This window comes from Periplaneta americana, chromosome 3 (assembly GCF_040183065.1).
Source record: "Periplaneta americana isolate PAMFEO1 chromosome 3, P.americana_PAMFEO1_priV1, whole genome shotgun sequence".
NCBI lineage: Eukaryota > Metazoa > Arthropoda > Insecta > Blattodea > Blattidae > Periplaneta > Periplaneta americana.
In genome coordinates, this window is record NC_091119.1 from 196,468,777 (window position 1) to 196,484,563 (window position 15,787).

The following is a 15,787-nucleotide window of genomic DNA, read 5'->3' on the forward strand; positions in this document are numbered from 1 at the left end:
GTTCATTTCAAAGTGTGTCATGACGTCACTGTTGTTGGGTCACCGATTTGAAGCGAGTTTCAGCTTATATGTTAGAGAAGTTGCCTATTATTTAAGGCGTTCCTCAATCTGAACTTGAGAACGTGTACGGTATAACTTGAACGTCGTAGCAACAGATGGCGGTCTGTACGGTCTGTGTGCTACCATAACCTCTTTCGAACTGTGTTTTGCGCCGGCAAGTCGTACGCAGGGTATTTGTTATCATCGGTTGCGTATGGTAACATTCCACAACACAAATCAAATGCTCCGTGTCCATGTTGACCGTCGAAGTTAATGTCAACAAATACGTAAGTAATCGTCTTAACCCTCTCCCCATATCCCGACAGTACGTATTTCCAAACAGTTCACATTCCTGCCACTACCGGCGTTACCGTACGTATCGGCACGTACTCTTCAGAATGAACGCCGTACTTGCTAGCCAACTTCTCTGCCTCTTGGATTATACACCTGAGCTGCGGAAGTGTAGGAAGATTGAATTCTCTAGGCTCATCAGCTAGCCACATGACGGCATATAGCGAGCCAAGACACATTTTGAACTGAACACCCAGTATATAGCCGATGTGATTAACAAACTCGGGACCGCTACCGCTCTTCATTACAAAGGATTAATATAATCGATGTGATGGGTTAGGAATACTTCTGGGATCGAACTCGGAACCGTTTCTGCGCTTAATTTCATGGGATCAACATAGCAAATGTGATACGGCGTTAGGAATACTACTGGAATCGAACTCAGGGTCATTAGGCCTACTACGCTTTATTTCAAAGAGTCTATACAGGCCATGTGATAAGGAGCTTGGGAATGCTTGTTTTCCTTATCATTAAGAGCGTGCATGCCGTAACGTTTGCCATTTTTCAATTTCCTTGCCTGGTTTTAAAGTTCCGGTAATAACTCGGCCTGGTGATCAATCTAGCCAAGGCCATCGTCTGGCACATGTTGCAGCCCCCTTTCCCTTCCCAGTTTCGCACTTCTTATATCCTCCGCATCTGGTCGCAAAACACGTTAGCATTTTTTGTTATTATTACATTAGACGGACCTGTTACAGTATACAACTACGTCTCGCTTCCTGGATAAAATAAAAATGGGGTTAAAAATTAAGCCAGCGCGCTGTTTAAGAGGTGCAAGTGAATTTAAATATTGGGACAAAGTTCGGTTTATGAAAAAAAAATGTTTAATTCTGCTACTATTAACTTTATGTAGAATATATAAAAAGGTTGAATTTATCAGATTGTAGTATTAACTTTATTTAAGAGGGCTTATGCACCTTCGGAAGTCGAAAAAGTGATTTTAAATGAACTTCCTCAATACTATGGTGAAAAAAATGTTAAAAATATCTCTAATACTCGTCGAGTTCTGACCTAAAACCTGCAACTGTGTCAGTTGACTTGTTCATTTAAATATGGACAGAATTGGTAAGTTTGTCGCTCATTTCCCGTAACTTAAATCTTCCAATTCCGTTTCCCTCAAAACTTCAACTTTTTTTTTAGATATGAAGAGTCCACTGCAAGAATGATGGATGTCATTTGGAATACAGTTTGCAGGAGAAGCAATTGAAAGTTTGAAATGCTTAGCGCTCAAAGCTTAACTGTGATTTTCCCATCATTACTGGACAATGACTATCAGTGTTATTGCCATATAACTCTCTATGTACATTCTATATGTCTTAAGCCATGCATTGACAGTCTTGGTTCATTTTCGACAAGAAAGTGACATCCATCATTCTTGTAGTGGACTCTTCATATATTTATGAAATTTTGCATAATTATGTGCATTTCATACTGGAGAACAAACTCTGTCTTTAGCATTGTTCTATCATTGTTCTGTCATATTAGTATGGGTTTATTATTGTCATTATTGAGTGTAATTAGTTACCACTGCCACCGGATATATACCCATTGCAGTGTGAATAAATACATACATACAATCATTTCAAGTTTTTTTAATTAATTAATTTTAATGTAAAAAATTAAATTTTGCAATTTATGGAAAAAAATTCACAAAAAATGTATATATATTGATAAGGATAAGATTTGTTAACACACTCATTATGAATAAAACAGAGAAAAAAGTATTAAAAATATTTAAATTTATACGAAATATCAGAGAAAAGAAACCAACTTTCGCTATACAAATCGTTTCGTCCCCCCCCCAATTTAAAATTTCTTTTCAAAACAAAAAGTTACATTTGTTCGGATCAAATTCCTGCACATTTGAAGGACAAAACTAAAATTCTTTCAGTCATTTAATATTATAATACACTGCTCTCTTAAACTGACTGAGAATACCGGGAATTAAATCAAGGCTTTCTCAAAACATGCAATGAAATACTTACTTCCTTACTGGCTTTTAAGGAACCCGGAGGTTCATTGCACCCTCACATAAGCCCGCCATTGGTCCCTATTCTGAGCAAGATTAATCCAGTCTCTACCATGATATCCTACCTCCCTCAAATCCATTTTAATATTATCCTCCCATCTACGTCTCTGCCTCCCCAAAGGTCTTTTGCCCTCCGGCCTCCCAACTAACACTCTATATGCATTTCTGGATTCGCCCATACGTGCTCCATGTCCTGCCCATCTCAAACGTCTGGATTTAATGTTCCTAATTATGTCAGGTGAAGAATACAATGCGTCCATCTCTGTGTTGTGTCACTTTCTCCATTCTCCTGTAACTTCATCCCGCTTAGCCCCAAATATTTTCCTAAGAACCTTATTCTCAAACACCCTTAATCTCTGTTCCTCTCTCAAAGTGAGAGTCCAAGTTTCACAACCATACAGAACAACCGGTAGTATAACTGTTTTATAAATTCTAACTTTCAGATTTTTTGACTAGATGACAAAAGCTTCTCAACCGAATAATAACAGGGATTTCCCATATTTATTCTGTGTTTAATTTCCTCCCGAGTGTCATTTGTATTTCTTACTGTTGCTCCAAGATATTTGAATTTTTCCATCTCTTCGAAGGATAAATCTCCAATTTTTATAGTTCCATTTCGTACAATATTCTGGTCACGAGACATAATCATATACTTAGTCTTTTCGGGATTTACTTCCAACCCTATCGCTTTACTTGCTTCAACTAGAATTTCCGCGTTTCCCGTAATCGTTTGTGGATTTTCTCCTAACATATTCAACACGCAATGAAATATTTCATATAAAATAATTTTTATATCTAAAAGGAAGCAAAAACAACCAAAACTGCATTAGGCTTTTTTGTTTGAAATATCTCAAAGAATATTCCCTGAAATTAATGACATTACTTACGGTACAGCCTGTATAATGTGTTGTAAATACATTATCTGTGTAACGGAGATAAAAGCATAAGTTCTGTCAAACTGCCAATTGCAGCGCGACTTATGATGCTGCGAAACGGCTTACATATCAGAAAGTCGATCCCAGCCGAGCAACTTCCTGTGGCACAGCCTTGAAGCCAGAACTGTGCCACATGCTGCTGGACTTTGCAGTTTACGAGCACGTTCGGACAAAAACTGCCTTGCCCTTACTTGAGCTGCCCACAACCGCAAACGTCTGTTGCAGAGAACAGCTTCTAAAATGCCTCCTACACGTTGACATAGGCTATTTCTTGTTTGCACATTCGCTCAACAGGATAATAAAAATGTGTATGTATGGAACTCGTATTTTATTTCTCTCTTAAGTTTAATAAACAAAATACAACTTTGTATGTTAATATCTGTCTCACGCTGTTCCCTTGGTTACAGACGTCGTTACGTTTTTAAGCATGACGTTTTATTGCTATACTAGCCGTACCCGTGCGCTCCGCTGCACCCGTTAGAAATAAATATAAAGTAGTTACATAATTAAAATAGGACATTTGATCCAGGGAACATTCGTGTTTGTTAGAAGGATAAATCGTTTATTATGTTACTTAATTTAAATTGTATTAAACAAATTAAAATGCGATCATTTTGATCCAGAGACCACTCATTTGGTCATAAAAATTATTTTAGGAAATACAGGAAACGAATGTACAGAATAGCCTATCAAGTTTTCTGTGCATAAGAAGCTATTTTAATCTTACCTGTCCTCGATTCACTCAGAAGTTACTGTAATAATATTATAGCATTATGTCCATCTAGAGAAACTACACTTTCCAATGGTGAATTAATAATTAATTATACAAATCGGTTAATTTAGCTTCCGATTTTACTTCATACAAATACAGAAACATTCTCTGTAGGCTATGTTTCATAGCTTTCGATTGTTGTTGTCCAAGGCCCCTTATAGACGAAGTCATTTGTTTTTTATTTCATTACACCGCCTTAGATGGCGTTGTTATTGTAATTTTGAAACACATTTATGTCATTAAATATCGGTCCTATCAACATTTTGCATAGAATAAAACTTATCGGAAATTATTTTTAAGAAACTTTTGTTATGTAACATTTTTCATGAAAATTAATAAGGGAGATATTTCGATTTATTTAATTCAAGCCCCCTTATAACCCCCCTTTTAAATAATGTATTTTGAATGCCATATAGCCTAAAATCTAAGTTACAACGAACTTAATTTATATTCCAATTTTCATATAAATCGGTTCATCCAATATCGCGTGAAAAGGTAACAAACATCCAGACAGACAGACATACAAACAAAAATGTCAAAAAAGCGATTTTCGGTTTCAGGGCGGTTAATGATATATGTTAGGACCAATTATTTTTGGAAAATCGTAAATTACCAGAAAAATTTCGGCTACAGGTTTATTATTAGTATAGATAAAAATTGTCCATATATTACCGGTTCTTCTGTATGGTTGTGAAACTTGGACTCTCACTCTGAGAGAGGAACATAGGTTAAGGGTGTTTGAGAATAAGGTGCTTAGGAAAATATTTGGGGCTAAGCGGGATGAAGTTACAGGAGAATGGAGAAAGTTACACAACACAGAACTGCACGCATTTTATTCTTCACCTGACATAATTAGGAACTTAAAATCCAGACGTTTGAGATGGGCAGGGCATGTAGCACGTATGGGCGAATCCAGAAATGCATATAGAGTGTTAGTTGGGGGACTGGAGGGAAAAAGATCTTTAGGGAGGCCGAGACGTAGATGGGAGGATAATATTAAAATGGATTTGAGGGAGATAGGATATGATGATAGAGACTGGATTAATCTTGCACAGGATAGGGACCGATGGCGGGCTTATGTGAGGGCGGCAATGAACCTTCGGGTTCCTTAAAAGCCATTTGTAAGTAAGTAAGTATAGATAAAAATTGTACAGTATATAATTTGCTACCAACCAACATATAAGGTTAATATATTTCCTTGTTGAACGAACTTAGATGTTTGCACCATGCCATGTGTACTAAAATATTCAACGTTTCGGGTATAGCTTACTTTTAGGTTGAATTAATTGAAATTTAAAATCTTAGAAATTATTTTCTATTTTCTTAATAAATCATCACTTTAGTTTTTCATTAGAAAACCTACGAAATAGACAAGTTTAACTACAGAATATCTCAGGCATGATGTTGGGAAAATGTACCCACACTATAATACAAGGCGGGTCAAAAGTCGCTTTCCCCAATATTAATTCTTAGGTTTCATACTTGTACACATATACAGATATCATAACTTGAGTAAACGAATAGCTAGCGTAATAAGTGGTGGGTTGGTAACCATGTTCGTGCGTCAACTGTTTTTACATTGTCATGTCTTGAAAACAGGCCTCGTTTTGTCAAAATGCAGTTGCTATGACAACAGGATGGAGCACCACCTCATTTTGGTGTAGGAGTGAGAGACTTCTTGAACCAGCAATTCCATAAATAGATTGGCCTTCGTGGCACGACAGAATGGCCACCCAGATCATGCGACCTGGCGCCATTTGATTTTTCGCTGTGGGGTATCCTGAAAAATGATGTTTTTGCTCAGAAACCGCAGGATCTGGTCAGTTGCGACAGATGATCGAACAGTCATTCGTGACAAAATCAGTAAAAATGTTAGTAATATAGGGTTGAGTTACAAAAGAAATACACTTTCAGTGTTGTATGAAACAAAAACTGTCTGTGATATCGACTTGCATTTTCCGCTGTTAGGTTGAAGAACTGTATTAATTGTAGTAGTAAAAATTACAAATATTTCAAAAGACAAGAAATATCGCTAGGACACACTGTTGGTACTACTGCCCTGATTGTTGTGGTGCGCAAGCATAATAGCTAATATTGACATGCATTTTGCACTGTTAGGTTGGGGAATTGTATGTTTCAACTATTCGTACTGTCGATACTATAGCGCTGATTGTTGTGCTGGCGCAAGCATAATAGCCGAGATGGCTATCTGAGGTAACGACATGTATTTTGCGCTATAAGATTGAGGAAGCGGAATTTATTCTTCCAACTGGTAGAAATTATCTGCACCAAACACTTCCACAGTGCTGGATTAGCCCTGCAACTCACGACAACTGCGCTGTCGCATGATGGCCAGCAAGGAGCCCCGATCTCACACCATGCGACTTTTTTTCTTTGAGAATTGTGAATGACAAGGTTTACGTCCCCTCCCATTTCGTAATGATTTAGATAAACTGGTTTTCAGATTTATATTAAATCACTTATATTGGAATGAATTAAATCATCACCGTGATTTGTGCCTTGCGACACATATATTAACATATTAAATTAACAAATATTAAACACACATATTAAACGTTTCTGAGTTCCCAAAGTAAACTTGAAAAATTACTGTGTAAACCAGTGTAAATAGATCCCTGATAACATTAACAGTTTTGCATTTATAAAACATTTAATGTGTCTGTATACATATAGGGGAGAGTCGGGTAGTATCGGACATCGGGTAATATTGGACAGTGAGCTTTTTTCATGTACCACACGATGATAGTACCTGATTGACATAGTTACGTTTCTGTGATGTCGCATAGAGAAACGTAACCATGTCATTTAGGTACTACCATATGGTGGTAGATGAAAGAAACGCACTTTCCGATATTACCCGATGTCCGATACTACCCGACTCTCCCCTATGTACACAAAAAAGGAAGCTGTCGTGTGATTGTTATTATTTTTATAAGTCCCGCAGAACAAATTGACAGTTCTTTTACAAGTTGGGTTTTGAAATTCGGGTGTTGCTACAAACGTTACCGATTAAATAAATAATCATTTTGGTTGTTTGGCAACACAGGAAATTTGTAATGATAGCAGATGAAATGCAGTTATTGCATATTTTCATAAGTACCTCAGTGTAGGCCTGTGTCGGAATTCCATACAACGCCGACGGTATTCGAACTGGGTAATACAACAGCGCCGTACCTCGTGATGCAATCTGAAGTGTCTGGAATTACATTGCAGACACTGTTTTATATCGGTGTGAAAATTGGCATCGGATCCTGAGAGAGAACAACTACTTGAATTCCGAGGAGAATATTTGGATCTGAAAGAGTATACGAAAGAGAGAGGTGGGGAGGGGGGAGATTACGTAACAGTATCGTGGTCTGCACTGCTCTAATAGGATCGTTAAATCAAGTTGCGGATGTGCTAGACGTGTTGGGCAAAAAGGTGCAAAGCGGGACAGTACATGTACTTATGAAAGGAGCTTTCACAGAACTGTATGTTACTTAGCTGCAGACAAGTATGTGGTGGGATTCTTTGTGTCCAGCATTCAATAGTAATGTAACAAGTCTAGTGTACTTGAAGTGTGTCTAGACATTGTCTCTTTTTGTTCACGTTACAATAGAGTATTTAATTTAATGCACATGTTTACATTAAAGATATTTAAATAACTAACAAACTGAGAGTACGCTGTTTACATCACAAATTTTCATTCCACTGTTTCGGATGGAAGCCAGAATATAGGCCTACAATTCTGAAAGCTGCTGCCAGGAAGTCAAAAGGAGGACAGCAACGGCTAAGGAAGCTTTTAATAGGAAAAGGAGGATCTTCTTCGGACCACTGGAAAAAGAACTAAGTGAAGTGCTTTATATGGAGCGTGGCATTGTATGGGGCAGAAACAGGGACATTACGACGAAGTGAAGAGAAGCATTTGAAGTATGGATATGGAGAAGAATGGCACGTGTGAAGTGGACAGACAGAGTAAGAAACGAAGCTGTGTTGGAAAGAGTGACTAAAGAAAGAATAATGCTGAAAGTGATCAGGAAGAGGAAAAGGAATTGGTTGGGTCACTGACTGAGAAGAAACTGTCTACTGAAAGATGCACTGAAAGGAATGGAGAACGGGATAAGAGTTCGGGGCAGAAGAAGGTATCAGACGATAGGCAACATTAAGATATATGGATCATATGAGGAGACAAAGAGGAAGGCAGAAAATAGGAAAGATTGAAGAAAGCTGTGTTTGCAGTGAAAGACCTGCCCTTGGGCAGAACAATGAATGAATGAATAAATGAATGAAATTCGCAAAGGTTGCAGTTAAGGCTCGTTCGTCCACCGCTGTGGAGTAACGGTTAGGATGTCTGACCGTGAAACGAGCGGGTCCGGGTTCAAATCCTGGTTGGTATAAGTTATGTGGTTTTAGTTTTTCAAGGGTTTTCCCCTCAACCAATTAAACCAATTGCTGGTAACTTTCGGCTTTCTACCACATTATGAAAATATTTTCTGTCCTCTCCCATTCCTTCATGTTTCAAACAGCTTAAAGATCTGATCACATATCTTACGATTAGTGTGTCATGTGGAATAAAACGAACTTTGTAATACATTACATATTCATTATATATGAGGTCTCACCTACCTCAGTGAATATTACACGACTACTATGAAGTAGCCAATGTGTATCATCATTTAATTCGAGAAAAATTCGTTCCGGCACCGGGAATCGAACCCGGGACCTCTCAGCTCTACGCGCTGAGTGCTCTTTCCAACTGAGCTATGCCGGGACACGATCCACGGTGCCGGCCGAACTCCTCTCGTTGTAATGTTTTACGGCCTTACTACCTGCACTTTAGACAATGTAAGTCATACATGCAGGAGCGCATATTTAAATGACTTTATGGCCATATTCAACTTCAGTTTGTGACAACTGCTAACATTACAACGAGAGGAGTTCGGCCGGCACCGTGGATCGTGTCCCGGTATAGCTCAGTTGGAAAGAGCACTCAGCGCGCAGAGCTGAGAGGTCCCGGGTTCGATTCCCGGTGCCGGAACGAATTTTTCTCCAATTAAATGATGAAGTTTGTAATGTCTTGGTTTCCTCTCTCGTGTTTGGACATTGTATTATAGTAGTCGGTACTATGAACATATGCATCTTTACAAATATATTTTTAGTTACTTATCAGCTTACGTATATTTTTGTGAATTATTAATCATATTACCTATACTCATTACTGTGCGTAACGTCGCAAGATATGTGCCCGACATTCTTATGCAGCTGAAGCATAAAGGCACTAAAGAGAAAAGCACCGAACATTAGGAAGGGGAAAGTTTCTACAGAGATTCGGAAAGTATGAATTGAACTTAAAGCCTTTTACCGGTTTTTAACCCTTAAATTAACAAAACATCCCATAGCATATAACAGGTTAATAGGCTATATCCTATAATTTTAATAGAACAATAGAAAAAAATTGGTAGCTAAATTAAAATTTCACAATACTGTAATATTGTACATCTAAAATATGGACATCGGGATAGTTTTCTTTACAGTCCGACAAGATTTAATAAACTAGTGTGAGAAATGAAGTTTTACCAATTTAAGGGTTAACGAACTCAGTTATTCCAGCGAATAGGGATTATAAAGAATGGACACTGAGCGAATTCTTCTGTATTTTGTTTCTCTGTGCGCCAGCGTTTAGTTCCACTTTCAAGTACTAGAGGTTAGTGTAATCGAGCATACGCTAAGATAATAATTGAGAATAGAGTTGAGACACAGGACCCAAACATCGCCTACCTTATTGCATAATCCAGTAACGCTTTGCTTCAAATAAATTCAAGTTAACAGCTTTTTCTTATTTCTCAGTGACAAACTAATTGTAATAATTTTTTTATATCTTATATATAATAAATTATATTATAAAAGAATATAATACATTATAAAATTATGTATCAAATTGGTTTAATATTTATATACAATATAATATAGGTCTATGGTTTTACATCTCATAGGAGTTTTGTTTTTCCATTTCCAGCCTATCAAATCATTACATATTTTAATTGTTTTTGAGGTCAACGTCTCAACTCTCATTATAAAGGAACTCTTAGAGTCTAGACATTACAATTAATGACGGATTTATTATTTCATTGGTCCAATTTATTTTATCTGAGTACACAATGTACCTAGATGTATTAACTTGTGTGTTATATTTCCGCTTTGTCGACTGCTAGTTGGTGTGATGTCAGCGCCAACTCTAGGGAGAAAGCAGAATCTCACGCTCAAACTGGTTTGAAGGTCATTGAAATCAGTCCTGCTACATCAAAGGTACCGACGCGAAGTGTCCATACTGTATGTTATTTTACTGTACAACGTATTGTTGGATATCTATAGAGTGGGGCGAAGTTTGTAATATAACTTATTGATACCTATCCCCTCTGATATTTGAGCATTGCACGATTCTAGTATACACATCCTCACAGTACGTACGGATCCAATGTGGCTTATTTAACGCTCTTATTGCATCATTAATTGACTAGAGGAAAAGCTAGTTGTGTACTTGGCATAGAAACATTAGCAGACATTGACAATGTTCCTGTGTTGCTCAATGGCGAAATTGTCGCAGAATTGGGTCAGTACTTCACGTCTTGGCGAGTGCCGAAGTGCAAGGTTTTTGGCACGACTTGAACTCTTACATGGTCGTTATTCATAGAATAATGTCTGACATAACAGCGATTAATAAGTTCCGATAAGGATGGACAAGATTACCGTATTTCTAAGACAGTAATCAAGCCCATTTTGGTGTATGGAAGTGAGACCTGGACATTGTCAGAAAAAGCAGTTAACATCTAAGCAATCTGACAAAGGAAGCTTACTATAATTAATATAATGCCCAATTTGTGAGTAAGGAATTTTGCAGATAAGAACTAATTTGGAATTACAGAGGAGCCCCAAAAGATGTATATAACACATTTACAGATGCGAGCGTCGAGACAGATCCCAAAATTTACTAGTCGTCAAAGGCTGCCGACGGCCTTCATCATAGCAGTGGCAAAAAAAAAAAAAAAAAAAAAAAGGACCGACCCTTGTAGCTGATTTCAGAGTGTTGTTCACTCAGAGCACGATACACTGGTAACTAAGACTTTCGTGGTTTGAATCCTGCCTGGGAAGGAATTTTTTTTTTTTTTTTTTTTTTTTTTTTGTTCCTTATTCAAATTTATTCCCAATACTTTTCGATTACAGCGATATTTTACTACTTTATTAACTTATTATTCCCAGAACATGAATTTTACCAGCAATCGAAAAGTATTGGGAATAAATTTGAATAAGGAACAAAAAAAAGTTTCCTTCCCAGGCAGGATTCGAACCACGAAAGTCTTAGTTACCAGTGTATCGTGCTCTGAAGTGAACAAGGCTCTGAAATCAGCTACAAGGGTCGGTCTGTTTTTTTTTGCCACTACTGTACATCTTACCACTGTGTTCCCACCGACATCTTTTATATTTTTTGCCGAAATCCTTCTATTACTGTGGTAATGGATAGTGTCTTTGTGCGATGTCTATTTCATTTCAGAGCCTTGTTCACTCAGAGCACGATAGACTGGTAACTAAGACTTTCGTGGTTCGAATCCTACCTGGGAAGGAAATTTTTTTTGCTCCTTATTCAAATTTATTCTCAATACTTTTCGATTGCAGCGATATTTTACTACGTAGTTAACTTACTACTTACTTACTTACTTACTTACTTACTGGCTTTTAAGGAACCCGGAGGTTCATTGCCGCCCTCACATAAGCCCGCCATTGGTCCCTATCCTGAGCAAGATTAATCCAGTCTCTACCATCATATCCTACCTCCCTCAAATCAATATTAATATTATCTCCCCACCTACGTCTCGGCCTCCCCAAAGGTCTTTTTCCCTCCGGCCTCCCAACTAACACTCTATATGCATTTCTGGATTCGCCCATACGTGCTACATGTCCTGCCCATCTCAAACGTCTGGATTTTATGATCCTAATTATGTCAGGTGAAGAATACAATGCGTGCAGCTCTGCGTTGTGTAACTTTCTCCATTCTCCTGTAACTTCATCCCGCTTAGCCGCAAATATTTTCCTAAGAACCTTATTCTCAAACACCCTTAATCTCTGTTCCTCTCTCAAAGTGAGAGACCAAGTTTCACAACCATACAGAACAACCGGTAATATAACTGTTTTATAAATTATAACTTTCAGATTTTTTGACAGAAGACTAGATGACAAAAGCTTCTCAACCGAATAATAACACGCATTTCCCATATTTATTCTGCGTTTAATTTCCTCCCGAGTATCATTTATATTTGTTATTGTTGCTCCAAACTTAATTAACTTATAACTCTGAACTGCGACCGAGCACGAGCGCTGCTCATTCGGTCTCAAATTTTGTTAATACTACTGTATCTTCTTTTCATATTGCTTGTATTATTTTATTTGTATTTCTCTTTGTTTGTTTTGTAATTATATTTCTTTATTCTGTATATTTGAAATAAATAAATAAATAAATTAATAAATTATTATTCCCAAACATGAATTTTACCAGCAATCGAAAAGTATTGGAAAGAAATTTGAATAAGGAACAAGAAAAAGTTTCCTTCCCAGGCAGGATTCGAACCACGAAAGTCTTAGTTACCAGTGTATCGTGCTCTGAAGTGAACAAGGCTCTGAAATCAGCTACAAGGGTCGGTCCGGTTTTTTTTTTTTTTTTGCCACTACTGTAACTTTCAGAACGAAGACTAAATGTACGTTTTCCTCGGTGCGACTATTGCAATGATCGTTCAACGACGATCGTGCAACGATAATCGTTGAGCACTATTTCTTTGTATTTTCTAGAGTCGCGGCAGTCGCTCGGAGGAAAACAGCTCCATAGAAAATACAAAGAAATAGTGCTCAACGATCATCGTTGCACGATCATCGCAATAGTCGCGCCGAGGAAAACGTACCTTAAGACCGTTCAGGCAGGTTTATCAAAGGCTAACATAAAAGGATGAAGAAGGAAGCCACAATTGAATTTGAATCATTGTTTACTGACAGACTGTACATTCCATTAACAGGTTGCTTTACATACTGGCTGGTTGGCTTTTAATCTGAGAGAAGAAACTGGTGTAGTTTAAAAATAAAGGTGCTTACGAAGTCATTTGGGCGAAAGAACTACATATTAAAGGGAGAATGGAGGAAGTTACATAACACATAGTTTACACGCTTCACTAAATATAGATCCGTCCATAAAACCTTGTAGTGTTGATAGTCATAGATGCTGCATAGTTTACTTCAGAGGGTATAGGCAGGCAGGTACTGAATGTCAGAATGCGTTTATTTAAACGCCACAACTGCGAGGTTTGCAAGTGGGTAAGTTTTGCACCGTCTTGAATGATGTGCCGATGAAATTGTTTACCGTATTGTCGGCTGCCATATCCAGAAGTTGAGTAATATTGTGTTACGTGGAAGTCACGGTCAAGGGTTACAATCCCAGGGGTTTTTTACCCGTTATTAATGTAATGTTCTATGCTTCCTTAACTCAAGGCCCGGCGTCCTGCTTACCACATGTTACGGGAGAGCCGCCGTGCGTTTGATATAGCTCAAGTAACTTGGACACTGAAAAATAAAAGATAGGCAGACGAGAAAGGTGAAAACGTAACAATTAGCAATGCTTCTCAGACATAATTTCATCTAATAATAGAATTGTTTATGTAATTTAATAATAATAATAATAATAATAATAATAATAATAATAATAATAATGTTGTACTTTTGACAATTAATTTTTTTTTCGATGTGGCAAAGTTGACTAATCTAACTCCATTGTCACTACTAATTGCGTGTAGGCTCTCTTTTCCAATAGTTGGTCTAAAAATATCCTCCCGTCCTACTTTAGCATTGAAATCCCCCCAAAAAAATTTTCATGTGATATCTAGGGAACTGATCAAAAGTATGTTCCAATTCCTCATAGAAGCTATCCTTTATATGGTCGTCTTTCTCTTCTGTAGGGGCGTGAGATTCTTCTCCTGAATCTTGAGAGTGTAGTAGGGCCTATACTGTATCATATTTCATATATGATGATATAAGATGAATGTGCAGAGACCCGAAGTATAGTATAATATACGTGCTCTTGTGCCCTAACTGTAACCTGCAGAATTTTTTCAGCATTTTTCCTCATGTCAGTGACTTTTTTAAAGCGTAGAATTATATTGAACTTCAAAAATAAAAGAACAAATGTCTCAGGACTCAGGAGCTATTATTATTATTATTATTATTATTATTATTATTATTATTATTATTATTATTATTATTATTATTACTTACTTACTTACTTACTTACTTACAAATGGCTTTTAAGGAACCCGAAGGTTCATTGCCGCCCTCACATAAGCCCGCCAGCGGTCCCTATCCTGTGCAAGATTAATGCAGTCTCTATCATCATACCCCACCTCCCTCAAATCCATTTTAATATTATCCTCCCATCTATGTCTCGGCCTCCCTAAAGGTTTCACCTGACATAATTAGGAACATTAAATCCAGACGGTTGAGATGGGCAGGGCATGTAGCACGTATGGGCGAATCCAGAAATGCAAATAGAGTGTTAGTTGGGAGACCGGAGGGAAAAAGACCTTTAGGGAGGCCGAGACGTAGATGGGAGGATGATATTAAAATGGATTTGAGGGAGGTGGGGTATGATGATAGAGACTGGATTAATCTTGCACAGGATAGGGACCGCTGGCGGGCTTATGTGAGGGCGGCAATGAACCTTCGGGTTCCTTAAAAGCCATTTGTAAGTAATAATAATAATAATAATAATAATAATAATAATAATAATAATAATAATAGCTCCTGAGTCCTGAGACATTTGTTCTTTTATTTTTAAAGTTCAATATAATTCTACGCTTTAAAAAAGTCACTGACATGAAGAAAAATGCTGAAAAAATTCTGCAGGTTACAGTTAGGGCACAAATGCACGTATATTATACTATACTTCATCTTATATCATCATATATGAAGTATGATACAGTATAGGCCCTACTATACTCTCAAGATTCAGGAGAATAATAATAATAATAATAATAATAATAATAATAATAATAATAATAATAATAATAATAATAAGGCAATGCAATATATCATGTTACATATATAACTAGGAAAAAAAGGAAAATTTTATTGAATCTGCTACTATTGCTAGCGATAATTAATTCATAAGGCTTTCTTAGTCTGTTCTTAAATTCGTTTGATGTCTGGCAGTCTCTGACATTACTCGGAAGGGACTATTGAATATTTATCTATCGTTTATTTATATTTGAAAATTAACAACAAAAATCTTTTAGCTTGTGAAATTTCCGAATCAGTACATAGTTATGTGGAATGAAATTAAACCCCAAAAATTAACAACAAAAATCTTTTAGCTTCTAAAGTTTGAGTACCTGCACACCATTTTGTGAAATGAAATTAAACCCCAAAAATTCACAACAAAAATCTTTTAGCTTCTAAAGTTTGAGTACCTGCACACCATTTTGTGAAATGAAATTAAACCCCAAAAATTCACAACAAAAATCTTTTAGCTTCTAAAGTTTGAGTACCTGCACACCATTTTGTGAAATGAAATTAAACCCCAAAAATTCACAACAAAAATCTTTTAGCTTCTAAAGTTTGAGTACCTGCACACCA

General features: G+C 37.0%; 1 protein-coding gene and 1 non-coding gene across 2 annotated transcripts in view; both read left to right on the forward strand.

The window, feature by feature from the left end:
• The window catches only part of Oatp30B (Organic anion transporting polypeptide 30B), a 492,924-nt gene that overhangs the window by 111,389 nt on the left and 365,748 nt on the right, over positions 1 to 15,787 (forward strand). The window lies entirely within an intron of this gene.
• TRNAC-GCA (transfer RNA cysteine (anticodon GCA)) lies at positions 9,085 to 9,161 on the forward strand. Its single transcript has one exon. It is a non-coding gene; the product is annotated as a tRNA-Cys (tRNA).